General features: G+C 46.2%; 6 non-coding genes across 6 annotated transcripts; 5 read left to right on the plus strand and 1 right to left on the minus strand.

The window, feature by feature from the left end:
- The first annotated feature begins 14405 nt into the window (after window positions 1-14405).
- On the plus strand, window positions 14406-14512 carry LOC147708193 (U6 spliceosomal RNA). The gene has a single exon (XR_015296877.1). It is a non-coding gene; the product is annotated as a U6 spliceosomal RNA (small nuclear RNA).
- A 1024-nt stretch (window positions 14513-15536) lies between these two features.
- On the minus strand, window positions 15537-15609 carry TRNAP-AGG (transfer RNA proline (anticodon AGG)). Its single transcript has one exon. It is a non-coding gene; the product is annotated as a tRNA-Pro (tRNA).
- A 717-nt stretch (window positions 15610-16326) lies between these two features.
- LOC147708195 (U6 spliceosomal RNA) lies at window positions 16327-16433 on the plus strand. Its single transcript, XR_015296882.1, has one exon. It is a non-coding gene; the product is annotated as a U6 spliceosomal RNA (small nuclear RNA).
- Window positions 16434-18238: 1805 nt separating this feature from the next.
- LOC147708196 (U6 spliceosomal RNA) lies at window positions 18239-18345 on the plus strand. The gene has a single exon (XR_015296890.1). It is a non-coding gene; the product is annotated as a U6 spliceosomal RNA (small nuclear RNA).
- Window positions 18346-20162: 1817 nt separating this feature from the next.
- Window positions 20163-20269, plus strand: LOC147708197 (U6 spliceosomal RNA). Its single transcript, XR_015296891.1, has one exon. It is a non-coding gene; the product is annotated as a U6 spliceosomal RNA (small nuclear RNA).
- A 1810-nt stretch (window positions 20270-22079) lies between these two features.
- On the plus strand, window positions 22080-22186 carry LOC147708198 (U6 spliceosomal RNA). The gene has a single exon (XR_015296880.1). It is a non-coding gene; the product is annotated as a U6 spliceosomal RNA (small nuclear RNA).
- Window positions 22187-27142: the final 4956 nt, after the last annotated feature.

The raw sequence follows: 27142 nt of genomic DNA on the forward strand, positions 1-27142 counted from the left end.
CCATTATAAGACTCAGCAAGGCCAGTCCCTATTAGAACGGCCACTCAATTTAATTACAGGTTGCATTTAGAATAAACCACAAACATTTCTGAATACAAATATTGAAAGCAGTAAAGAAGACTTACCCAGCAATATGTGGGAGTCAAGCCTCACCTCACCCGGCAACGGCTCGGAGATTGAGGCCCCGCTCTATGCACAAACAAATAGATGTAAACATGTAAGCCAGGGCGACTAAAAGGGTCTGAAAAGTATCCTAAGTAATCCTGAGTCTTATAATGGTCCTTATGACATAATAAGCTTGTTATGTTTGAAGAACACAAAGTAGTTTTTGTCTTTCTGTTTTTGTTTACAGGACTGCATCCTCTATCAACAAATGGTTCAAGAGGATACGGTAGGATGGTCCGAGTGACCACTCCATTAGTCTGACAGTCCTTTACTTTTGGTCTGTCATCTTCACTTTATATACTACTATTAGAGTGTATCTTTGCAGTAGCAACATCTCATATAAGTGGCCCTGAAGAATGCCGGTGTAGTTTCACCTGTTGGCAGAAACATGTTGGCCTATTTAACAACACAGCAAAGTAGACAGTGATTTTGTCACACTGTCCTGCATCTCTTTTTAATCTGGCGTCCTGGTGAATATCAATAAAAAGTTTTTCTTTTGCCTTGACCGTCATTTTAACATCACTTATTCACTTTTTCTGTTTGCACTGCACTTTACCAGCACCGCCCAGTGGCATGGACACTTCCACTGTATGAACCATAATTGTGTGCTGTCTAGCCAATTCATCTAGGCTTGGACACACCATCCTGGTTCTAGACGTCCTACATGACGAGGCTCCGCCAAGTGGGTGGGCTGATAGGATATCTATCATACACCTAGTGTCTTGTGACCACTTTGGTCTGGTTCAGTGCAATCCAAAAGTGTAGTTTTCTAACGAGGACCTTGTAGACTCGGCTTTTTGGTTCACAGACCCTCCAACTCTTCTCGTATGTAGAAACCCACGAAACAAACGAACGGTTTAGGCTAGCACAGCGAAAACGCGAATATCCACTAAAACTCGTCATTTGCGGTTCATAGATACCAGACTCGACCATATTCGTGCGAGTCCAAAAACACCACTTACGATCGTCACGGAACCTCAGACGCTCCTTTTGCCCTCATGTAGGCAAGCACTAGTCGGAATCATACTCGATATTCATCAGACCATCCAGATGCTGCTGCAACATAATTCTATCCATCTGAGCTCCTTTGGTAACAAGCGGCTGTCTTATACACGTCGTAGCACAGAGGCCACATAAGGCAGGACCACACTGCACACAAAGGCAACACGTGAACAGGAATGCTACAACAGCCCCGATGATCATCAGAATCTTCCAACCCCGAGTCGACATTAGGCCCCAAAACCACCCAAGTAGCGTCCAATCCCCTACGTCCACGTGTATGGACTCGGAGATCTTATGCAACTTCGAAATGGCTTGATAGACAGTCGGAGCGTTTTCTGGAATGAAAATACAGCAGCTCGAATGGATCACCTTACATACTCCACCTCGATCTGCTAAAACAACGTCTAAAACCATACAGTTTTGTAACGTCATAAGCCTATCCGCCTGAAGTTCTGCTGTAATGTTGCCAAGGGCACTGGCAGTGATATTAGCTGTCGATTCCACCACTCGGGTCAACTGTCTCAGGTTCCTACTATTGACCATAGGTCCCCAAAATGGAAAGAAACCCTTGAAAAAGTCTCCTGCCTCTTGACCGGCAGTGTCCTCTTCGCTAATCACGCCCCTCACAATTCGAGTCTTGTGGTAATCGGAGGCGACTGTAAAAGTCGGTGGCAACAAATTTGCAATGTAACATGTGCCCGCAAAGTCAGAGGGCAACCATGTGTACGCACGATCATGACAAACAAAGTACGTACCCTTGGCAGTCAAAAACACAGGGGAAGAGAGCATCGGTAAGACATACGTCTCGGAGCAAGCACTCTCTCCAAGATGTGCTCTCAGTCTTCGGCCACGACCTTTTAGACAGAAATTACCAAGGTGGGGTACGATCCATATTGGAGACGAGCTTCTAAGCTGTCTTTCACCCACGAGCGCACTATACTCAGCCTCACTCAGATCCCTATAGGCTCGCACCTCTTCCTCTGGGATGAGCGACGGCTCATAGATATCCCTATCTAAATCAGCGATCGCTATAGCCAAAGGCTTGTGGTACGGACCGGAACCAAAGTGAGGAGGACGTGGCTCTCGATTGGGGTAGGAATCTAGTGCACTTCGAAACATTGTTTGGAATGCTCGAGCTGAACCCTGGGAACTATAAGGAAGGACAAGGTACGGATTTCCCTTATCGGTGGTATGTGGCATCAACCCACACACCCAACAATTGGTAGTGTTAACCACCAACTGATGTTGATGAAGGAGCTGAATGAAGGAATTGTTCATAAATTCCGCACGTCTAGCCTGCTCGTGTTGGGGTAAGATGTCGAAGGAATGGGGAGAAACAGTGGAGGTAGTTTTAGGTTCAGGAGAAGGGGTAGGTGAAGCAGAAGGCAAAAACGTCAATATCAGGTAATACACCCCACCCACCAATAGCGAAGAAACAGTTAGGAACAAAAGGAACACTTGAAACATGAAGCATTTGGTACGAGTGATTTGCTGCAACCTGAATCTTTGGGCCTGAGCTTTTTCCAAATCCACTAGCTTAGAGAACGGCATCCTCTAAAACCGTCCGCAACGTCTCTTGACGCACTTCGTTCTGTGTAGCAGTAGTCAATCCCCAGGAGTTCCCAGGAACCGACGGCCTTTATCCTAGTGTCAAGACCTACTAACCAGAAGGAAGTACACGCGCGGCCCTACGGTTCACCCGGATGCAGGGTATTTCTATTTACAAATATATGTATGGAAACAAACTCACAATATTTACAAAAGCCAAAATCATACGAGTGTGTTCAAACTGAATGGTATCAATGGGGTAATGTGGATGTCAAAAAAGGGGGAAAGCAAAAAGCTTTTTTTTTATTTGTCCTTGAGAGTGGATCTCAGAAAGTATCGGCTTTTCCCGGGACGTGTCTGTTCATCAAACAACTGATCCGATGGTGGGACAGAGTTCTGCTGATCAGTCAATTGTTCGGACCTTGAGTTTTTCGATGGTAAGGGTTCAACGATGTCTTTCTGCTGCACTGAGGGCTCTCCAACAAGCTGAGCGTCGCTGAAAGGGACGAAAGTCTGTGCAGTTTTCGTTTCCGATGAAGCAATGCCTTTCCTCACCCACGAGTCTGCTGATAAAGGTATAGGTACCTTTTTGGTGTGGGTGGCGTGCACCCAATGTTTACGTCCTTCCAAACGAACTGCAGTCCTCGTGGCGAGTAACACCTGGTAGGGTCCAGTAAAGCGGGGTTCAAGATTTCTTTTTCTTCCAAAATTACGAGTCACCACCCAGTCTCCGGACTGGAGCTGGTGGCCTGGACCCTCCGTCTGCGTCGGCAGTGCTTCAAAGACCTGTTGGTGAATTAACCTCAGTTTAGCATTCAGATCATGAAGATAATCGATCAACATTGGGTACTCAAGATCAGAAAAACACACTCTGTCTAGGGACCCCCCAAACATTTGCAGGACGGCCGAACACTATTTCATAGGGACTGAGCCCTACTCGGGAGTGTACAGTCACCCTTGTTGACAACAGAGCTAGAGGCAAAGCGTCAGGCCACGAAAGACCAGTTGTAGCCTGAATCTTCGCCAGCTTCAATTTAAGCGTGCCATTGTAACCTTCAACCAAACCCGCTGACTGAGGATGATTGGCGCTATGGAATTTTTGAGTAATCCCAAGGCCCTTACACACATTCTTCATCACACTCCCTACAAACTCACTTCCGTGATCAGACCATACAATCCGTGGCATTCCATACCGAGGAAATTATTCCTTCAGAAGGATTTTTGCAGTGGACAAAGCAGTGTTATCTTTGAGAGGGTAGGCTTCAATCCATCGGGAGAATGCGAAAAACCACAACTAAAACGTATTTCAGGTTATTGCATCACTCCATATGGATGAAGTCTAGCTGAATTACTTCAAAGGGACATGAAGGGGGAGCAAAATGGCCAGGAGGTGTAGGGGTTCCTTTTCCAGGGTTGTACATCATACATATCATACAATTCTTAACCAATCTCTCAGCACATTTAGTAATACCGTCATTCTTCCATACAGGGGACAACAACTTGCAGATACCTTTCGCACTAATATGTGCTAACCCGTGTGCCATCGTCACAACAGCTAGTACATACGCATCTGGCAACATCCATCTCTTATGCTCCGACAAATCGATCCAACAACCATTCGCATCTAACTTTCCCGTACTCTCTTTCCACTTCATCTTTTCAGTCTCTGTGGCCTCATTCTGTATCACTTTCACACTCTCGATAGTATCCTCGCACATACCAGTCTCTGTAGGCCACCTTACCGAACTCGCCACATACATTCTTGTGCTAAGGTTCCGGGCAGTCTCCTTAGCAGTCTCATCCGCAAACGCATTTCCACTGCCAACATCATTCGTCACCTTACGATGCGCACTACATTTAACAATCGCCACCTGCTCAGGCAAAGTCAGTGCATCCAAAAGATCATTCACAAGCTGTCCATGCTGAATCTTAGTGCCATGCGACGTCATAAAACCTCTCTCTCGCCACAATCGTCCAAAACTATGTGCGACGCCAAAAGCATATTGGCTGTCGGTAAACACATTCACCCGTTTCCCTTTCGACAACACACACGCTCTAGTCAAGGCAATCAGCTCTGCCGCCTGGGCAGAATTCTGATTCAATCTTGCAGCTTCCACAACCGTACTCAATGTCACCACAGCATACGCAGTCGTTACATCACCATTCGGCAACTTAAAACACGACCCATCCACATACAAAGTCCCGTCGGGGTTTTCCAAAGGAGTATTTTTCAGGTCCACACGACCCTTGGTTTCCTCCTCAGTTCGTAAGTAGCAGTCATGAGGTGCTACTTCATCTGATTCCATACTGATTGGCAACAAAGTCGCCGGGTTCAGGACATTACAGCGTTTTATTTGAATATGACTTGCCAAGAGCGTCAACTCATAACCAGACAACCTTGCACTCGTCAAATGCTGAGTTTTCGTACGATTCAATCAATCAATCAATCAATCAATGACACTTATAGAGCGCGCTACATACCCGTAGGGTCTCAAGGCGCTGGGGGAGGGGGGGTGCCGCTACTGCTCGAACAGCCAGGTCTTCAGCTTCTTCCTGAAGGAGAGGTGGTCTTGGGTCAGGCGCAGGTCGGCCGGGAGGGAGTTCCAGGTCTTGGCGGCCAGGTAGGAGAAGGACCTTCCTCCTGTGGTCGCTCTCCGGATGCGGGGGACGGCGGCGAGGGCGTGGTTGGCTGATCGGAGGTGGCGTTTGGGAGCGTAGAAGTTGATGCGGCTGTTGAGGTAGCTCGGGCCTTGGTGGTGTAGGGCTTTGTGTGCGTGGGTGAGGAGGCGGAAGGTGATTCTTTTGTTGACGGGGAGCCAGTGAAGGTCTCTCAGATGTCCGGAGATGTGGCTGGTTCGTGGGATGTCGAGGATGAGTCTGGCTGAGGCGTTCTGGATCCGCTGGAGTCTCTTCTGGAGCTTGGCGGTGGTACCGGCGTAGAGGGCGTTGCCGTAGTCCAGTCGGCTGGTGACGAGGGCCTGGGTGACGGTCTTCCTGGTCTCGGTGGGGATCCACCAGAAGATCTTCCGTAGCATGCGTAGGATGTTGAAGCACGCCGAGGAGACGTTGTTGACTTGCCTGGTCATGGAGAGGGAGGAGTCCAGGATGAAGCCCAGGTTGCGTGCATGGTCTGTCAGTTTGGGTGCGGTGCCCAGGGCGGGAGGCCACCAGGAGTCGTCCCAGGCGGAGGGTGAAGAGCCCAGGATGAGGACCTCCGTCTTGTCAGAGTTCAGTTTCAGGCGGCTGGTCGTCATCCACTCGGCTACCTCTTTCATCCCTTCGTGTAGGTTGGCTCTGGCGGTGGCGGGGTCGTTGGTCAGGGAGAGGATCAGCTGGGTGTCGTCGGCATAGGAGATTATGCTGAGGTTGTGTTGGCGTGCGATGGCCGCGAGGGGGCTCATGTAGACGTTGAAGAGGGTGGGGCTCAGAGAGGATCCTTGAGGGACGCCGCAGATGACTTCGGAGGCCTCTGACTTGTACGGTGGTAGGCGGACTTTCTGAGTTCTTCCGTCGAGGAAGGAGATGATCCATTCCAGCGCCTTGTCCTGGATTCCGACGTTGCTGAGGCGCTGTACTAGGGTGCGGTGGCAGACAGTGTCGAATGCCGCGGAGAGGTCTAGGAGGTTGAGGGCCGCTGTTTCTCCGTTGTCCATCAGGGCTCGGATGTCATCGGTGGCGGCGATGAGGGCGGTCTCGGTGCTGTGATTGGCTCGGAAGCCGGACTGTGAAGGGTCGAGGGATCCATTCGTCTCGAGGAAGGCGGCCATCTGCTTGTTGACGGTCTTCTCGATGACTTTGGCTGGAAACGGGAGGAGCGAGATGGGGCGGTAGTTCTTGAGTTCGGTGGGGTCCGCTGTTGGTTTTTTGAGTAGAGCGCTGAGTTCGGCGTGCTTCCAGCTCTCAGGGAAGGTGGCGGTGTTGAAGGATGTGTTGATGATGTCTCGCAGGTGGGGTGCGATGACAGCTTCAGCCTTGTTGAAGACGTGGTCAGGGCAGGGGTCGGTTGGTGATCTGGAGTGGATGGAGTTCATCGTGCGGATGGTGTCTTCGGTGCTGATCGGGGTCCAGGCGTGGAGGGTGGTGATGGGGGGTGGTTGTTCAGTCATGGTGTGCGTTGGTTGGTTGTTGAAGCTGCTGTGTATGTCCGCGATCTTGTTGTGGAAGTATGAAGCGAGGGAGTTGCAGAGGTCTTGCGATGGGGTGATGTCATTGTTTCCTGCGCTGGGGTTGGATAGCTCTTTCACGATGTTGAAGAGTACCTTGCTGTTGTGTGCGTTGTTGTCCAGCCGGTCCTTGAATGCAGTTTTCTTGGCGGCGCGGATCAGCTGGTGGTGCTTCCGAGTGGCCTGCTTGAGGGTGGTCCTGTTGTCCGGTGTAGGTTCCCTTCTCCAGACTTTCTCGAGGGCTCGGCAGTTCTTCTTGGAGCTCTTGAGTTCGTCGGTGAACCACGGGGCTTTCTTGCTGCCGGGTCTGCTGGGCGGGGTCCTCAGCGGGGCGAGCTCGTCCGCGCAGTTGCTGATCCACTTCGTGAGGTTGTCAACTGCATGCGGAACCATCACCGTAAGCATATTATCCATGACCAATCCTGCAGATTGTCGAATGGACACCGCAGCTGCCGCTGTTGCCCTCATACAACTCGGCAATGCTCTTGCTACTGGGTCCAAGGTCGAGGAAAAATATGCACATGGACGCTGCTTACCGCCGAATTGTTGCGTCAAAACACTCAACGCACAACCTTCCCTCTTGTGAACGTATAGTGTAAACGGCTTACTGTAGTCAGGAGTACCTAACACGGGAGCCGAACACAACGCGTCACGCAGTTCAGAAAAACTTTTCTGACATTCTTCCGTCCATGGCAAAGGAGTTGGAACATCCTTGCATGTAAGAGCCACCAAAGGTTTTGCTAGCAATGAAAAATTTGGAATCCATTGCCTGCAGTTCGACGTGATACCTAAAAAGGCACGCACATCTCTCTGAGTTGTTGGCACAGTCATTCGGGCAATCGCTGCAATTCTCTCTGGGGTCAACCTTCTTCCCTCCTTTGACAATAAGTTACCTAGATAGGTTACTTCTTGACAACAATATTGTAATTTAGAAGGCGACACCTTGTGATGTAAGTCACAGAGATGTTGCAACAACGATACCGTAGCAATTCTGCAAATGTCCTGAGTGTCTGCAGCCACCAATAAGTCATCGACATATTGGATTAAGGCCGCACCGGCCGGCAACACAAACGCGTCAAGTTGACTCTTCAAGGCTTGACTGTATATCGATGGACTTTCACAGTAGCCCTGAGGAGCACGTTTAAACCTGAAGCTACGGCCACCAAGAGAGAAACCGAAAAGGTCTCTACTCTCCTCAGCAATCGGAATGCTGAAAAACGCATTTTTCAGATCTTTCACTGAGAACCAAGATGCAGAGGCTGGAATCAGAGTTAGTAGCGCCGTGATGTCGGGCACCACAGGGAACTGAGGAATCACAATTTTATTCACCTCCCGTAAATCGATAACAAAACGATAAACAGGTGCTTTTGATGGATCAGTGCGCTTCAAAATGGGCAGTACAGGGCTATTGCACACGTTTCCCCGAGTCTCCTCGATAACGTCTTTCTCAATCAAATCGTAGATGATAGCTAACAGTGCCCGTTCACCATCAAGGGAGATACGATACTGGGGAATACGTGGCAAACGCACATTAGATTTCAAGTGAACAACATAAGGGGAGATGTCAAGCAGGCCCACGTCATTGGGACCTGTCGCCCACAAAGATGCAGGAAGAGAACTCAATTCCGGTGGAAGCTTATCGATGGATAAATACATAGGAGAGACAACTCTCTCACCCAACGTAAGCTTTACTCCCGCAGGAGAACAATACAAAGTCGCATACAGACGTTTTAGCAAATCCAGGCCCAAAAGATTTTCACCACAGCCAGTGGTCAAAATCAGCGGAGCTTGCAGCTCACAAGGCCCAATTGAAAGGGGCAAAGGGCACGAAACCGGATTGCTAACAGGGGCGCCAGAGAATCCAACGGAAACATTTGTTAAGCCAGACAAAGGTGCGCCAGTGAGTTTCGAATGCATGATAGAACTTTTCGCTGCACCAGTGTCCAACAGAAAAGGCTCAACGACGCCCGAGGTGGCAACTGCGACGTAAGGCCCTCTCTGATCAACCGGAACTGATACTACTCCCTCTCTTTGTTCATGGCTGACCTAGTAATTACTATCGTCGATATTGTGATCAACGTAATAATCGTCTACATTGTACTGAGCAGATCTGCTTTGTGATGATCCACGTTGATCAAAACAGTTGTTAGAATCGGAAGAGTTATTAGAACGATCAGTCTGAACACCGCGACCTCTACCATGTGATGCTTGTTGGGGGCCGCTACGACCTCCTCTAGATGAATTACCGCTGTTTCGATCACGCAAAACCGGGCAATCAAATTTCAGATGACCCTCGTTCCTACAATAGGCACACTGATTGTACCCCAATGAAGACCTGTCAAAAGAGGAGTCATTTCGAGATTGCGATCTATTCGACTGAGGCTGGGGTCTATTCCGCTGTTGCGAATCGTTCTGATTCGAACGAGGAGGATACGCTTGCTGTAACAACACTTTCGTTTTGAGCTCTTTTGTCTTTTTATCAGCACGATCACTCTCTTCTTTCTCTCTGTTCTCATAATATTGTGCCATAGCCAATATTTGAGCAGAAGTAGAAACAGCCCAAGCACTTTCTGAATTAAGCAATTTGTTGCTTAAGTCAGGAAGCAAATTTGAAACAAACTTATCCACAAACAATCGCTGACCTCCTTCAGTACCCATATCCTGACCACTATGATCGATGAATGCCTCCTCAAATCTCGTAAAGAAATCAGAGACACTCTCGTCCTTCTTCTGTTTACAGGCAGACAGTTTGTCCCAATTCACCTTCATAGCTGGCATAAGCGTTTTCATAGGAGTAATAATTCTCTGAGGTAAGGCTGTAATTAACTGTTCAGGTTTAGCCCCACCAACTTGCAAGGCATCCGCCGCTATAAGAGCAGCCCAATCACCACCCAATTCATTTGCATGGTTTTCCTGACGAATCTTTGCCCATACCGGTTGCGGTACGACATTACCAAACAGCATATCGATATCGGCAAGATTCATTATCGTAGCATCCACAAGCTGCGATAATTCTTTATAGTACCCTGCAGGATTTTTGCGAGGGTCAGGCAAAGATTGCTTCACCTGCAAAACTTCCGATCGTTTCCACGGGAGATGTATCCATACTCTCCGAAAGTGTGGCAAGACTGCAGGATTTTGAGTAGCATCACCTGGCATCCACACTGGTGGAACCTCACGCATGGGGTATTGACCTGGCGCTCCCAACGGTCCCTCAATGTCTTCTACGAACAATGCTCGAGGCATTATAGAGGGACGAAAAGATAGCAACTGCTCGACAGCACGTCGGACATTGCTACCCACTACCATTCCGCTCGAGAACTGAAGCTGGAGGTCAGTTAGAGCAGACATCGTTTCTGCAGATGCATCAACGGATATTTGGTCTCGTAAAACCTTGCACATTTCTTCAAAAACGTATCTTTGCGTCGGTACATTGAATTGACAAAACGTATTCAACACTGCACGTGGAGGATTTCTAATGGGGTATTTCATCCAAGCCATCGCCATATTATACAGTGCGGCACGTTCTCGATTACCGGGAAGCTGACTTCGTCTTTGAGGACCGTCCGAATCATCGGACTCAAGAATAGGTCTAAGAGAATTAAAAAAGTTAGCAGCAACAGAGGGAGTACGACGTCGGGCAGATGGAGAAGAATAACATAAAGGATTACCAAGAGAAGTGTCGGAAACAGAATGAACAGCGGGAGTAAGTAAAACAGGAGCAGCAGCAGGAGCAGGAGTATGAGGAAGTACAAGCGGAGGAGCAGTAGGAACAGAAGTAGGCAAGGGAGCAGGAACAGTCGGAAGAACAGGTACAGGTTGGGGAACAGGTTGGGGAACAGGTACAGGAGCAGGTACAGGGGGGACCACAGGAGCTGCGGTACCCTGTGCGTACGGAGGTGGTGACTTCATGAGATAAGACATTAAAGGGTCCTCTGTACCTACCTCCTTTTTATCCGTATCCGCCGGTAAAGCGGGATAGCACTTATCTATAGACATACGCTGTAATCTATCGAAAACTTCCTTTTCCTTTTCCTCCTTATCTCGCTGAAACTGCTCTGCTTTCCTTACCGTGGTAACAACTCCATCTCTCTGGTTACGTTTAATCTGTCTGATTTCTTTCTGTTTGGCTTCTTCACGCCACAACCGAAAGGAATCAAACATGGCCGGCCTTGATTTTCTTTTAAACAATTTGGCTTCAAGATTATCTAGAATCGGGGTCTCAAAACTATCATGAGGTGGCCAACTAAGGGCACCATCATTTTTAGTATAGCGCACCCAACACTCATTGAATGTAATTGGACCTAACCCGTGCTAGCTATACAGCTCATAATTTGGAGTTCCAATCGGAGGTATCGGACGCGAGTCCTCCAATCGGGAATCCGAACCACAACGTCTAAAACAACTGAACAAAGTACTACAGCCAGGCATCTTGCACACTAACCGAGTTTCACAAACTTCAAGGGTTATAGGATTTACAAAGTCCCTGCAAAGAGCAAAAACCCTCGGTTTTTGGCGACTGCAGACGTCAAATATCACAACAAAGAACCAAGTACTAAGAACCACAAATGCAATGGAACCATGCAACAACTAAGCACCCACAACTAAGGACTCTGGGAGCGACCCACAAATACTTAACTCAAAGATCGATGGCGTCACCAGGAAGGCCCATCTATCGTCTCGCTGTACCAAGGTCTACGCCAGGCGCCAAAACAGGTCTACAGTCAGGGCAGCAGTCTGTCGCAGCCGTCAGAAGGCGGGAATCTTCGCGGGAAAAGTCGTCGGGCCACTTGTTTCGACAACAGGATTGATGAAGCGGGGTGCACCTTCCCTCGGAGATTTCACACGAAGTTCCTCACGATCGTCGGGCTTTGGACCGGTACCACTGATGCAGCCCCACGTTGGGCGCCAACTGAAGGACTGGGAACTGCTAAGATCCAGCGGTGCCAGGGATAACACCTAAAACCTTCGTGGGTAACCTGTTCCGGCGTACAAATTACAGAGACACGGGACACTTCCTTCGGCGTCAAAGATTCGAGGTTTATTACTGCAGGGAACACAGAAGTCATGAGAAGTACAACGTGTGTAGGTTCGAGGAGACTGCTTCGAATTGCTACTGTGGGTCGCTCCTTTTATACAGTTTTTCCTCATAGGTTAACATGATACACAAAGGTTAACAACTCGGTTCCCATCATAAAGACCATAAGGGGTTACTTTCATGTATTCAAGGACCGGAGCATAAGTACAGAAACGTTTGGTGGTTCCCAACTGTAAAAACCCATCTTCCCACCATTAGTACATTCCAATCAGCAGTAAACAGAGTGAGGAAGGGACAGAAACAGGTGCAGAGGAAGACAGAAACAGTGGGGAGATCGGAAAGGGTGTAAAAGGGGTGGTATCGGGAAACACGAGCTACAGGCATCAAAGGGACGTGCCTAATGAGATGCACACCTAAGACAATAGAGCGACACAGCAAGATGAGCCTCGAGCGGGGCCATCTGCCTTACAGTGTCATCCCCCTCATCATAAAGACACTTTCAAAGGAAACGTGTCTTCCGCAGGAGTTTGGGATTCCCAGGGTCGCGAAGCGGACAGCGTCCGTTCGCTGGCTACTTGAGGGCAAGAGACAAAATGGATGCCGCATCTAAGATGGAACCCGTGGGCTCGTATGTAGAAACCCACGAAACAAACGAACGGTTTAGGCTAGCACAGCGAAAATGCGTGTATCCACTAAAACTCGTCATTTGCGGTTCATAGATACCAGACTCGACCATATTCGTGCGAGTCCAAAAACACCACTTACGATCGTCACGGAACCTCACTCCTCAACATTTTTAATGTATTTGCCTTGCAGTAAAGAAGGTGCGCTCTATGTTCAGCTGCATTTAGCAAGGAAGCCTGCAGGACTTCTGGGACTTTTCTTTCTCTTTTTTAGAATCCCTGTCATTATTCTCCACCACCCCCAAATCTATACTGTTGCAGTGTTGCGTTGCTTTGTGGGAAGCAGGACAAAGAGAAGGGCAGGGTCTATGCAAATGAAGGCCTCAGGGATGTCTGGGAGTGCCTTTTTAGCAGTATTGTTAAAGTCCACCTTGCAACCGGATTGGTCGGGTAAGCTGAAAAACACCATGCCAGATTGGGCACCAGGTCTCTAGGCGCTTGGAAGATATATTGGGTCTACATCCCTCAGTTTCTGAGGTCCAAGAAATGTTCACTCTCTACCCTAATAGAGAGGTCTTGGCTGATCGTGGCTGAGAGGGGAAGAAGGTAGCAGGGCAAGATGCTCATGGTCCTTCTCTAGTAATGGACCAACTTTCTCTCTCTCTTTCCTTACCTGTGGTTCTGACTGGCTACTGGGGATACCAGTTGTAAGCCTGCAGCCCACAAGGAGTTGGTTTGTCCCTCTCACACATGTAAATGGGTAAGCATTCAATTGCACACACCTGCCTACGTCCACAGACCCTCACGCACACACACTTTTGTCAACAAGCTTTTTTGTAATTAAGAGAATAAGGGACCGATGTTGAAATACAAAAGCAGCACACCACGTGACGGCCATCAGCAAATGGGAAACGTTTAACTAGCCGTGGTCCTATTACTTGCGCTCTACTGTGGAACAACTGCTGATTGAATCCTGCTGGAGAATATTGAACCTATAACAAGTCTGAGGTAAATAAGAATTCCACAGGAATATAATCAAACAGGGACCTACAACCCTTCCGAGCCAGATAGGAGTCGAACCTACAATCTTCTGATCCGTATTCAGACGCGTTATCCATTGCGCCACTGGCCCTATGTAGAGTCACCCATCCTTTTATCCTTAAGAGGGCTAGAAAGTGTGTGTGTGAGTGTGTGTGTGTGTGTGTGTGTATGTGAAGGCACAAGGAAACCCATCCGACCTCCTGAAAGTCTTTTCTGTGAGGTTTTCCTAAGTTGTACAAAGGACTTTAGGAGAAGGAAGGTCCTAAAAGCTAGGCGAAATGGTCCTAGATCCAAGGAAATCTTTTAGATCAGGCTCAGTTTCTTAAATAGTTTGCATTAACATTATCAGTTCCAGGTCCGTTTGGGGTTGAGCTTGAGAACTCCTTAGTAAGTAGGCGTTTACAACAATAAGGGGTTTAATATTATAACACAGGCGAAAATTCAGACACATTATCATAAGCTCACCTTGTCCAGGGACCCAAGCATGCTGCCTTTCTACTCTCAGAGCCCTTCACCTAACCTACTGTGCAGCTGTTTTACCTTTAATATCACTGTTCCACAGGCAGCGTGACGTCACAATGCTCCTTGTCTGTAGCCCGAACCATGAGCCTTTGCAACCCTGGCATAATCTACATACTTACGGTGTGTTTAGTCTTGTACCACAAATGCAGTGAAGAATAATAGATTGCTACTCTTTATACATTTTTGACCATTGGCTCAGATTTGAATGCGTACTGGCCATCTGAGCATCTCTGCCAGGCCACCCTATGTCTAGAGACTGTAGATTTAGAGAGTTTACAATCATTGTCAGTTCATCAATAAATTGTGCTCGCTTCGGCAGCACATATACTAAAATTGGAACGATACAGAGAAGATTATCATGGCCCCTGCGCAAGAATGACACGCAAATTTGTGAAGCGTTCCATATTTTTAACAGCTTTTAGGAGAGAAATCTTTTTTGTTTTCAAGACTAATTGAGAAAAATAAAGCAGGTCCCAGTGCTGTCCCCGTAATATGTATTTTTCAATTAGTCTCTCCTCAACATTTTTAATGTATTTGCCTTGCAGTAAAGAAGGTGCGCTCTATGTTCAGCTGCATTTAGCAAGGAAGCCTGCAGGACTTCTGGGACTTTTCTTTCTCTTTTTTAGAATCCCTGTCATTATTCTTCACCACCCCCAAATCTATACTGTTGCAGTGTTGCGTTGCTTTGTGGGAAGCAGGACAAAGAGAAGGGCAGGGTCTATGCAAATGAAGGCCTCAGGGATGTCTGGGAGTGCCTTTTTAGCAGTATTGTTAAAGTCCACCATGCAACCGGATTGGTCGGGTAAGCTGAAAAACACCATGCCAGATTGGGCACCAGGTCTCTAGGCGCTTGGAAGACATATTGGGTCAACATCCCTCAGTTTCTGAGGTCCAAGAAATATTCACTCTCTACCCTAATAGAGAGGTCTTGGCCGATCGTGGCCGATCGTGGCCGAGAGGGGAAGAAGGTAGCAGGGCAAGTGCTCATGGTCCTTCTCTAATAATGGACCAACTTTCTCTCTCTCTTTCCTTATCTGTGGTTCTGCCTGGCTACTGGGGCTACCAGTTGTAAGCCTGCAGCCCACAAGGAGTTGGTTTGTCCCTCTCACACATGAAAATAGGTAAGCATTCAATTGCACACACCTGCCTACGTCCACAGACCCTCACGCACACACACTTTTGTCAACAAACTTTTATGTAATTAAGAGATTGAGGGACCCATGTTGAAATACAAAAGCAGCACACCACGTGACGGCCATCACATAGAGTCCAGCAGCAAATGGGCAATGTTTAACTAGCCGTGGTCCTAATACTTGCGCTCTACCGTGGAACAACTGCTGGATGAATCCTGCTGGAGAATATTGAACCTATAACAAGTCTGAGGTAAATAAGAATTCCACAGGAATATAATCAAACAGGGACCTACAACCCTTCCGAGCCAGATAGGAGTCGAACCTACAATCTTCTGATCCCTAGTCAGACGCGTTATCCATTGCACCACTGGCCCTATGTAGACTCACCCATCCTTTTACCCTTAAGAGGGCTAGAAAGTGTGTGTGTGTGTGTGTGTGTGAATGCACAAGGAAACCCATCTGACCTCCTGAAAGTCTGTTCTGTGAGGTTTTCCTAAGTTGTACAAAGGACTTTAGGAGAAGGAAGGACCTAAAGGCTAGGCGAAATGGTCCTAGATCCAAGGAAATCTTTGAGATCAGGCTCAGTTTCTTAAATAGTTTGCATTAACATTATCAGTTCCAGGTCTGTTTGGGGCGGAGCTTGAGAACTCCTTAGTAAGTAGGCGTTTATAACAATAAAGGGTTTAATATTACAACACAGGCGAAAATTCAGACACATTATCATAAGCTCACCTTGTCCAGGGACCCAAGCATGCTGCCTTTCTACTCTCAGAGCCCTTCACCTAACCTACTGTGCAGCTGTTTTACCTTTAATATCACTGTTCCACAGGCAGTGTGACGTCACAATGCTCCTTGTCTGTAGCTCGAACCATGAGCCTTTGCAACCCTGGCATAATCTACATACTTACGGTGTGTTTAGTCTTGTACCACAAATGCAGTGAAGAATAATAGATTGCTACTCTTTATACATTTTTGACCATTGGCTCAGATTTGAATGCGTACTGGCCATCTGAGCATCTCTGCCAGGCCACCCTATGTTAGAGACTGTAGATTTAGAGAGTTTACAATCATTGTCAGTTCATCAATAAATTGTGCTCGCTTCGGCAGCACATATACTAAAATTGGAACGATACAGAGAAGATTAACATGGCCCTTGCGCCAGGATGACACGCAAATTCGTGAAGCATTCCATATTTTTAACAGCTTTTAGGAGAGAAATTTTTTTTGTTTTCAAGACTAATTGAGAAAAATAAAGCAGGTCCCAGTGCTGTCCCCGTAGTATGTATTTTTCAATTATTCTCTCCTCAACATTTTTAATGTATTTGCCTTGCAGTAAAGAAGGTGCGCTCTATGTTCAGCTGCATTTAGCAAGGAAGCCTGCAGGACTTCTAGGACTTTTCTTTCTCTTTTTTAGAATCCCTGTCATTATTCTTCACCACCCCCAAATCTATACTGTTGCAGTGTTGCGTTGCTTTGTGGGAAGCAGGACAAAGAGAAGGGCAGGGCCTATGCAAATGAAGGCCTCAGGGATGTCTGGGAGTGCCTTTTTAGCAGTATTGTTAAAGTCCACATTGCAACCGGATTGGTCGGGTAAGCTGAAAAACACCATGCCAGATTGGGCACCAGGTCTCCAGGCGCTTGGAGGACATATTGGGTCTACATCCCTCAGTTTCTGAAGAACATGAAATGTTCACTCTCTACCTTAATAGAGAGGTCTTGGCCGATCGTGGCTGAGAGGGGAAGAAGGTAGCAGGGCAAGATGCTCATGGTCCTTCTCTAATAATGGACCAACTTTCTCTCTCTCTTTCCTTATCTGTGGTTCTGCCTGGCTACTGGGGCTACCAGTTGTGAGCCTGCAGCCCACAAGGAGTTGGTTTGTCCCTCTCACACATGTAAATGGGTAAGCATTCAATTGCACACACCTGCCTACGTCCACAGACCCTCACGCACACACACTTTTGTCAACAAGCTTTTTTGTAATTAAGAGAATAAGGGACCCATGTTGAAATACAAAAGCAGCACACCACGTGACGGCCATCACATAGAGTCCAGCAGCAAATGGGAAACGTTTAACTAGCCGTGGTCCTATTACTTGCGCTCTATTGTGGACAACTGCTGGATGAATCCTGCTGGAGAATATTGAACCTATAACAAGTCTGAGGAAAATAAGAATTCCACAGGAATATAATCATACAGGGACCTACAACCCTTCCAAGCCAGATAAGAATCAAACATACAATCTTCTGATCCGTAGTCAGACGCGTTATCTATTGCGCCACTGGCCCTATGTAGACTCACCCATCCTTTTATTCTTAAGAGGGCTAGAAAGTGTGTGTGTGTGTGTGTGTGTGAAGGCACAAGGAAATCCATCTGACCTCCTGAAAGTCTGTTCTGTGAGGTTTTCCTAAGTTGTACAAAGGACTTTAGGAGAAGGAAGGACCTAAAAGCTAGGCGAAATGGTCCTAGCTCCAAGGAAATCTTTTAGATCAGGCTCTGTTTCTTAAATAGTTTGCATTAACACTATCAGTTCCAGGTCTGTTTGGGGCTGAGCTTGAGAACTCCTTAGTAAGTAGGCGTTTACAACAATAAGGGGTTTAATATTACAACACAGGCGAAAATTCAGACACATTATCATAAGCTCACCTTGTCCAGGGACCCAAGCATGCTTCCTTTCTACTCTCAGAACCCTTCACCTAACCTACTGTGCAGCTGTTTTACCTTTAATGTCACTGTTCCACAGGCAGCGTGACATCCCAATGCTCCTTGTCTGTAGCCCGAACCATGAGCATTTGCAACCCTGGCATATTCTACATACTTACGGTGTGTTTAGTCTTGTACCACAAATGCAGTGAAGAATAATGGATTGCTACTCTTCATACATTTTTGACCATTGGCTCAGATTTGAATCCGTACTGGCCATCTGAGCATCTCTGCCAGGCCACCCTATGTCTAGAGACTGTAGATTTAGAGAGTTTATAAACATTGTCAGTTCATCATTAAATTGTGCTGGCTTCGGCAGCACATATACTAAAATTGGAACGATACAGAGAAGATTATCATGGCCCCTTCGCAAGGTTGACACGCATATTAGTGAAGCGTTCCATATTTTTAACAGCTTTTAGGAAAGAAATCTTTTTTGTTTTCAAGACTAATTGAGAAAAATAAAGCAGGTCCCAGTGCTGTCCCCGTAATATGTATTTTTCAATTAGTCTCTCCTCAACATTTTTAATGTATTTGCTTTGCAGTAAAGAAGGTGCGCTCTATGTTCAGCTGCATTTAGCAAGGAAGCCTGCAGGACTCCTGGGACTTTTCTTTCTCTTTTTTAGAATCCCTGTCATTATTCTTCACCACCCCCAAATCTATACTGTTGCAGTGTTGCGTTGCTTTGTGGGAAGCAGGACAAAGAGAAGGGCAGGGCCTATGCAAATGAAGGCCTCAGGGATGTCTGGGAGTGCCTTTTTAGCAGTATTGTTGAAGTCCACATTGCAACCGGATTGGTCGGGTAAGCTGAAAAACACCATGCCAGATTGGGCACCAGGTCTCCAGGCGCTTGGAGGACATATTGGGTCTACATCCCTCAGTTTCTGAGGAACATAAAATGTTCACTCTCTACCTTAATAGAGAGGTCTTGGCCGATCGTGGCTGAGAGGGGAAGAAGGTAGCAGGGCAAGATGCTCATGGTCCTTCTCTAATAATGGACCAACTTTCTCTCTCTCTTTCCTTATCTGTGGTTCTGCCTGGCTACTGGGGCTACCAGTTGTGAGCCTGCAGCCCACAAGGAGTTGGTTTGTCCCTCTCACACATGTAAATGGGTAAGCATTCAATTGCACACACCTGCCTACGTCCACAGACCCTCACGCACACACACTTTTGTCAACAAGCTTTTTTGTAATTAAGAGAATAAGGGACCCATGTTGAAATACAAAAGCAGCACACCACGTGACGGCCATCACATAGAGTCCAGCAGCAAATGGGAAACGTTTAACTAGCCGTGGTCCTATTACTTGCGCTCTATTGTGGACAACTGCTGGATGAATCCTGCTGGAGAATATTGAACCTATAACAAGTCTGAGGAAAATAAGAATTCCACAGGAATATAATCATACAGGGACCTACAACCCTTCCAAGCCAGATAAGAATCAAACATACAATCTTCTGATCCGTAGTCAGACGCGTTATCTATTGCGCCACTGGCCCTATGTAGACTCACCCATCCTTTTATTCTTAAGAGGGCTAGAAAGTGTGTGTGTGTGTGTGTGTGTGTGTGTGTGTGTGAAGGCACAAGGAAATCCATCTGACCTCCTGAAAGTCTGTTCTGTGAGGTTTTCCTAAGTTGTACAAAGGACTTTAGGAGAAGGAAGGACCTAAAAGCTAGGCGAAATGGTCCTAGCTCCAAGGAAATCTTTTAGATCAGGCTCTGTTTCTTAAATAGTTTGCATTAACATTATCAGTTCCAGGTCTGTTTGGGGCTGAGCTTGAGAACTCCTTAGTAAGTAGGCGTTTACAACAATAAGGGGTTTAATATTACAACACAGGCGAAAATTCAGACACATTATCATAAGCTCACCTTGTCCAGGGACCCAAGCATGCTTCCTTTCTACTCTCAGAACCCTTCACCTAACCTACTGTGCAGCTGTTTTACCTTTAATGTCACTGTTCCACAGGCAGCGTGACATCCCAATGCTCCTTGTCTGTAGCCCGAACCATGAGCATTTGCAACCCTGGCATATTCTACATACTTACGGTGTGTTTAGTCTTGTACCACAAATGCAGTGAAGAATAATGGATTGCTACTCTTCATACATTTTTGACCATTGGCTCAGATTTGAATCCGTACTGGCCATCTGAGCATCTCTGCCAGGCCACCCTATGTCTAGAGACTGTAGATTTAAAGAGTTTATAAACATTGTCAGTTCATCATTAAATTGTGCTGGCTTCGGCAGCACATATACTAAAATTGGAACGATACAGAGAAGATTATCATGGCCCCTTCGCAAGGTTGACACGCATATTAGTGAAGCGTTCCATATTTTTAACAGCTTTTAGGAAAGAAATCTTTTTTGTTTTCAAGACTAATTGAGAAAAATAAAGCAGGTCCCAGTGCTGTCCCCGTAATATGTATTTTTCAATTAGTCTCTCCTCAACATTTTTAATGTATTTGCTTTGCAGTAAAGAAGGTGCGCTCTATGTTCAGCTGCAGTTAGCAAGGAAGCCTGCAGGACTCCTGGGACTTTTCTTTCTATTTTTTAGAATCCCTGTCATTATTCTTCACCACCCCCAAATCTATACTGTTGCAGTGTTGCGTTGCTTTGTGGGAAGCAGGACAAAGAGAAGGGCAGGGCCTATGCAAATGAAGGCCTCAGGGATGTCTGGAAGTGCCTTTTTAGCAGTATTGTTAAAGTCCACCTTGCAACCGGATTGGTCGGGTAAGCTGAAAAACACCATGCCAGATTGGGCACCAGGTCTCTAGGCGCTTAGAAGACATATTGGGTCTACATCCCTCAGTTTCTGAGGTCCAAGAAATGTTCACTCTCTACCCTAATAGAGAGGTCTTGGCCGATCGTGGCTGAGACGGGAAGAAGGTAGCAGGGCAAGATGCTCATGGTCCTTCTCTAATAATGGACCAACTTTCTCTCTCTCTTTCCTTACCTGTGGTTCTGCCTGGCTACTGGGGCTACCAGTTGTAAGCCTGCAGCCCACAAGGAGTTGGTTTGTCCCTCTCACACATGTAAATGGGTAAGCATTCAATTGCACACACCTGCCTACGTCCACAGACCCTCACTCACACACACTTTTGTCAACAAGCTTTTTTGTAATTAAGAGAATAAGGGACCCATGTTGAAATACAAAAGCAGCACACCACGTGACGGCCATCACATAGAGTCCAGCAGCAAATGGGAAACGTTTAACTAGCCCTGGTCCTATTACTTGCGCTCTACCGTGGAACAACTGCTGATTGAATCCTGCTGGAGAATATTGAACCTATAACAAGTCTAAGGTAAATAAGAATTCCATAGGAATATAATCAAACAGGGACCTACAACCCTTCCAAGCCAGATAGGAGTTGAACCTACAATCTTCTGATCCGTAGTCAGACGCGTTATCCATTGCGCCACTGGCCCTATGTAGAGTCACCCATCCTTTTATCCTTAAGAGGGCTAGAAAGTGTGTGTGTATGTGTGTGTGTGTGTGAAGGCACAAGGAAACCCATCTGACCTCCTGAAAGTCTTTTCTGTGAGGTTTTCGTAAGTTGTACAAAGGACTTTAGGAGAAGGAAGGACCTAAAAGCTAGGCGAAATGGTCCTAGATCCAAGGAAATCTTTTAGATCAGGCTCAGTTTCTTAAATAGTTTGCATTAACATTATCAGTTCCAGGTCTGTTTGGGTCTGAGCTTGAGAACTCCTTAGTAAGTAGGCGTTTACAACAATAAGGGGTTTAATATTACAACATAGGCGAAAATTCAGACACATTATCATAAGCTCACCTTGTCCAGGGACCCAAGCATGCTGCCTTTTTACTCTCAGAGCCCTTCACCTAACCTACTGTGCAGCTGTTTTACCTTTAATATCACTGTTCCACAGGCAGCGTGACGTCACAATGCTCCTTGTCTCTAGCCCGAACCATGAGCCTTTGCAACCCTGGCATAATCTACATACTTATGGTGTGTCTATTCTTGTACCACAAATGCAGTGAAGAATAATAGATTGCCACTCTTTATACATTTTTGACCATTGGTTCAGATTTGAATGCGTACTGGCCATCTGAGCATCTCTGCCAGGCCACCCTATGTCTAGAGACTGTAGATTTAGGGAGTTTACAATCATTGTCAGTTCATCAATAAAATGTGTTTGTTTCGGCAGCACATATACTAAAATTGGAACGATACAGAGAAGATTATCATGGCCCCTGCGCAAGGATGACACGCAAATTCGTGAAGCGTTCCAAATTTCTAACAGCATTTAGGAGAGAAATCTTTTTTGTTTTCAAGACTAATTGAGAAAAATAAAGCAGGTCCCAGTGCTGTCCCCGTAATATGTTTTTTTCAATTAGTCTCTCCTCAACATTTTTAATGTATTTGCGCTCTATGTTCAGCTGCATTTAGCAAGGAAGCCTGCAGGACTCCTGGGACTTTTCTTTCTCTTTTTAAGAATCCCTGTCATTATTCTTCACCACCCCCAAATCTATACTGTTGCAGTGTTGCGTTGCTTTGTGGGAAGCAGGACAAAGAGAAGGGCAGGGCCTATGCAAATGAAGGCCTCAGGGATGTCTGGGAGTGCCTTTTTAGCAGTGTTGTTAAAGTCCACCTTGCAACCGGATTGGGCGGGTAAGCTGAAAAACACCATGCCAGATTGGGCAACAGGTCTCTAGGCGCTTGGAAGACATATTGGGTCTACATCCCTCAGTTTTTGAGGTCCAAGAAATGTTCACTCTCTACCCTAATAGAGAGGTCTTGGCCAATCGTGGCTGAGAGGGGAAGAAGGTAGCAGGGAAAGATGCTCATGGTCCTTCTCCAATAATGGACCAACTTTATCTCTCTCTTTCCTTACCTGTGGTTCTGCCTGGCTACTGGGGCTACCAGTTGTAAGCCTGCAGCCCACAAGGAGTTGGTTTGTCCCTCTCACACATGTAAATGGGTAAGCCTTATATTGCACACACCTGCCTACGTCCACAGACCCTCACGCACACACACTTTTGTCAACAAGCTTTTTTGTAATTAAGAGAATAAGGGACCCATGTTGAAATACAAAAGCAGCAGACCACGTGACGGCCATCACATAGAGTCCAGCAGCAAATGGGAAACGTTTAACTAGCCGTGGTCCTATTACTTGCGCTCTATTGTGGAACAACTGCTGGATGAATCCTGCTGGAGAATATTGAACCTATAACAAGTCTGAGGTAAATAAGAATTCCACAGGAATATAATCATACAGGGACCTACAACCCTTCCAAGCCAGATAAGAATGGAACATACAATCTTCTGATCCATAGTCAGACGCGTTATCCATTGCGCCACTGGCCCTATGTAGACTCACCCATCCTTTTATCCTTAAGAGGGCTAGAAAGTGTGTGTGTGTGTGTGTGTGTGTGTGAAGGCACAAGGAAACCCATCTGACCTCCTGAAAGTCTGTTCTGTGAGGTTTTCCTAAGTTGTACAGAGGACTTTAGGAGAAGGAAGGACTGTTATATATTAGTGATTACTCTGTTTCTCTATGTCCTCTCGTGCTTGCAAGCACGAGAGATCTCCTTCGTGGTTCTCGAATCTTGTCCTTCAGTCGTGAGGATTCCTCGCACGTCACACTGGACGTTGGCTTCCTCACGACTGGACGGCTCTGGTTGTGGGTGCTTTACTTGGCAATTGAAACCTGTGATAAATACAAAATTGGACCTACACAAGACTCCTTCTTCATCATTTAACATATTTGGCGACGATCGGGATTTTGCCGCACCCACCGCCAGTCAACTCACCAGAACTTGACCACTGCTCGTCTCCTGCTTCCTCAGCCGATCCTGCCTCCAGTCCGACTTCTGTCACACCAGGTCGTATACTTCTGGACACTTTCCCCGTCCATCACCTGGCTCCCGGCGTTGATTTCTCTCCTTTCTGGCCTTTTTCCTGGCGCTACTTGTTCCTGGCGGTTGCTGCCTCGCGCTCAGTCAGGCGCGCAACGTTCTAACTTCCTGCTCGCGCTGCTTCACGCGCAATACGCCACAATCTCAAGACAAGCCCACCGCCTTTAGAAATCCACATCTTTCTGTTACCTTGACGACAACACCGGCGGCCATTTTCAGCGACCTTCCAAGCCTTCGTTCTGCATTACTGTACAGCGTTATCGCTCTGCATTACTGTGCAGCGTTAAACTTGTTTGCTGCCTTATATTTCATTTTCAACCACCGCGACTTCATCGCCTTGTTTTCCTTTCAAATTACTAAAGCGATAGGCACGCTTCATTGCCTACCATGTTTATTTGACTTTTTCATTTCACTTTTTAAGTCATTTATTAAACACAGCGAAAGGCACGCTTTACTGCCTACCATGTTTATTTGACTTCATTATTTCATATTTAAAGTCATTTATTACCCACAGCGATAGGCACGCTTTACTGCCTACCATGTTCATTTGACATTTCATCTCTATTACAAGTCTTCAAGTAACTACAGTGGTAGACACTCTCCTTCGTCCATCACAAAACCTGTCATAAGATATTTTCATTCTTTTATTTTCTTTTCTTTTTCACCATGGCTTCTTCTCAACAGTTTCAAACACCAGCTCCTTTCCTACAAACTCCTGGGAAACCTACTCTTGCTTGGCGCAATTGGCTAAAAGGTTTTGAGAACTATTTGGTAGCTATCGATGCTACCAAGTATGATCCTCCTCGCAAGGTTGCCATTCTTTATGGTTGTTTGGGAGTTGCTGCTCAATAAGTTTTTGAAAACTTACCACATATTGCTTCTCCCGCTGGTGAGTCCGGTGACAACTGGGACGTTTACCAAGAAGCCATTGCTCGTCTCAATAAACAATATGACGATGAGCCCAGTATCGTATTAGAACGTCATAATTTTTTCAAACGTAAACAAAGTATTGATGAAAGTGTAGAAGACTATATCGCTCAACTTAGAATCCTAGCTTCTACCTGCGACTTTGGTGCTAGTACAGATGCCTCTATCAGAGATCAATTTATTTTTGCTTGTTTTTCAAAAAAAATCCAGGAACGTTTATTAAGTTGCAAAAATCTCTCTTTAACTGAAACAATTGATATCGCCAATCGGATTGAACGCGCAACTTATTCCTCTAAGATTCTACAAGAAAGTATATCTCAACCTTCTGTTCATTTTGTCGACCAGGCTTCTGGCTTCACTTCCATTGACCTTGTTAACAATTCTTCAAGACAACTAAATAGGAAACCTCTCAATTGCTACAGATGTGGATCTAGGAATCATCTTGGCAATTCTCCCATGTGTCCTGCTTCTGGAAAAAATGCTCATCCTGCAAGAAAATTGGACATTTTCCTTCTGTTTGCAGGGGTCGCAAAAGATTCACTAGAGTCAATAATATTGAGTTTCAAGAAAATGTAGAGTCTTGTTCCACCAGACTTAATGATGTTATGTTGTCAATTGAATGTGATTCTCTTGAATTTGCTAAAATTAAGAGTCCCTTGTGTGAATTGTTGATTGGTACAATTACAATCCAGGTCAAAGCTGATTCTGGTCCTCCCATCACCATTTTATCCGACCTCACGTTTTACGCTAATTGGAGTCAAGTTGTTCTTTCCAAGTCAGATGTCAATCCCAAGGCATTTGGCGAAAAGGACATCGATATGTTGGGTTTCTTTTATTCTAACATTGCTTGCCTAGGCAGATACACTTTCACCAAAGTTTATGTTGCCCCCAAGGGCAGGGATATTGTAGGTTGGTTTGATTTAGCCAGAATGGGTTTGATCCTCAAGCCTGGTTCTGATCAACCCATTGCCTTAGGCGACATCCCTCATGACTATTATACTAGTCATGATTCTGGGAACTTCAATATTTCAGATCTTTCCTTCCCCATAGTCAAAATGGACACTTTACTGAGTTCTTTCACAAACTTATTTAAAAATAAGGTTGGTACAGTGCTTGGTTTTAAGCATGAAATTCGACTTAAACCCAATGCTCAGCCGGTTGTTCACAAAGTTCGTCCTCTTCCCTTGAGCGCTAGGTATGAACTTAAAAGCGTTCTGAAAAATCTCTGCGACGAAGGAATCATTGCTCCCTGTGACTCGTCCGAATGGGTTTCCCCCATTGTCTTAGTTCGCAAGAAAACTGGAGAGGTGAGATTGTGTGCCGATTTACGTTCCCTAAACAACAATATCATCGTGGATTGCCACCCCCTTCCCAAAATTCACGACCTATTGGCTAATTTGGGTGGGGCTAAATTTTTCTCCCTCCTTGACCTTAGATCCGCTTATCACCAGATTCCCTTGTCCCTCAGATCTCAAGAGTTAACAACGTTTATCACTCCCTTTGGTGCCTTCAAGTACCTCAGGCTTCCCTTTGGCTTGGCCTCGGCAGCCAGCATTTTTCAAAAACTAATGGACAACCTGTTTCAAGACATCCCTGGCGTGCAAGCGTATCAAGATGACATCTTGGTCTACGCCAACAACTCTTTCCAGCATAATCACACCCTTAATACTGTTTTACAAGTTTTGGAAAAAGCCGGCATGACTGTTAGACACGACAAGTGTAAATTTGGCGTTCAAGAGTTAGATTACTTGGGCCACTCCCTTTCTCCCAATGGCATTAAACCCAAGTTCTCTTTAATTAAAGCCATTCGAGATGCTAAACCTCCCAAGGATCGTGACGCTCTTCGCTCCTTCCTGGGCTTATCCGAATATTACGCCAGGTTCGTTCATGGTTACGCACAGATTGTTGAACCTTTAAGAACCCTCTTAAGAAAGGGTGTAAAATTCGTTTGGTCTCAAGACTTACAAAAAGTTTTTGACCAGGTCAAGAAGATCATTGAAGATTCACCTGCTTTAAATCCTTTTTGTGACGGCTCTAAGTGTTTTATCACTGTAGATGCCAGTCTTACCGGTTTGGGTGCCGTCTTGGGACAATGGGTCGAGGGCAAAGAACACACGGTTGCCTTTGCATCCAGAACACTTCTTCCTGCTGAAACCAGGTACAGCACGATTGAAAGAGAAGCCCTGGCTTGCGTTTGGGCAATTCAAAAGTTCAAATCCTACATTTGGGGTCGGGAGTTTGAGATCTACACAGACCACAAGCCCCTTATGCACATGCATTCCGACAGTACTTCCAATAGGGCTTCCACCAGACTTGTTCGTCTCCTTTCCAAACTCCATGAATTTCATTTTGTCATCAAACACATTCCTGGGGGTAAGAATTTCAGGGCCGATTGCCTCTCAAGAATGT

Source organism: Lissotriton vulgaris, chromosome 6, assembly GCF_964263255.1.
Source record: "Lissotriton vulgaris chromosome 6, aLisVul1.2, whole genome shotgun sequence".
NCBI classification, from domain to species: domain Eukaryota; kingdom Metazoa; phylum Chordata; class Amphibia; order Caudata; family Salamandridae; genus Lissotriton; species Lissotriton vulgaris.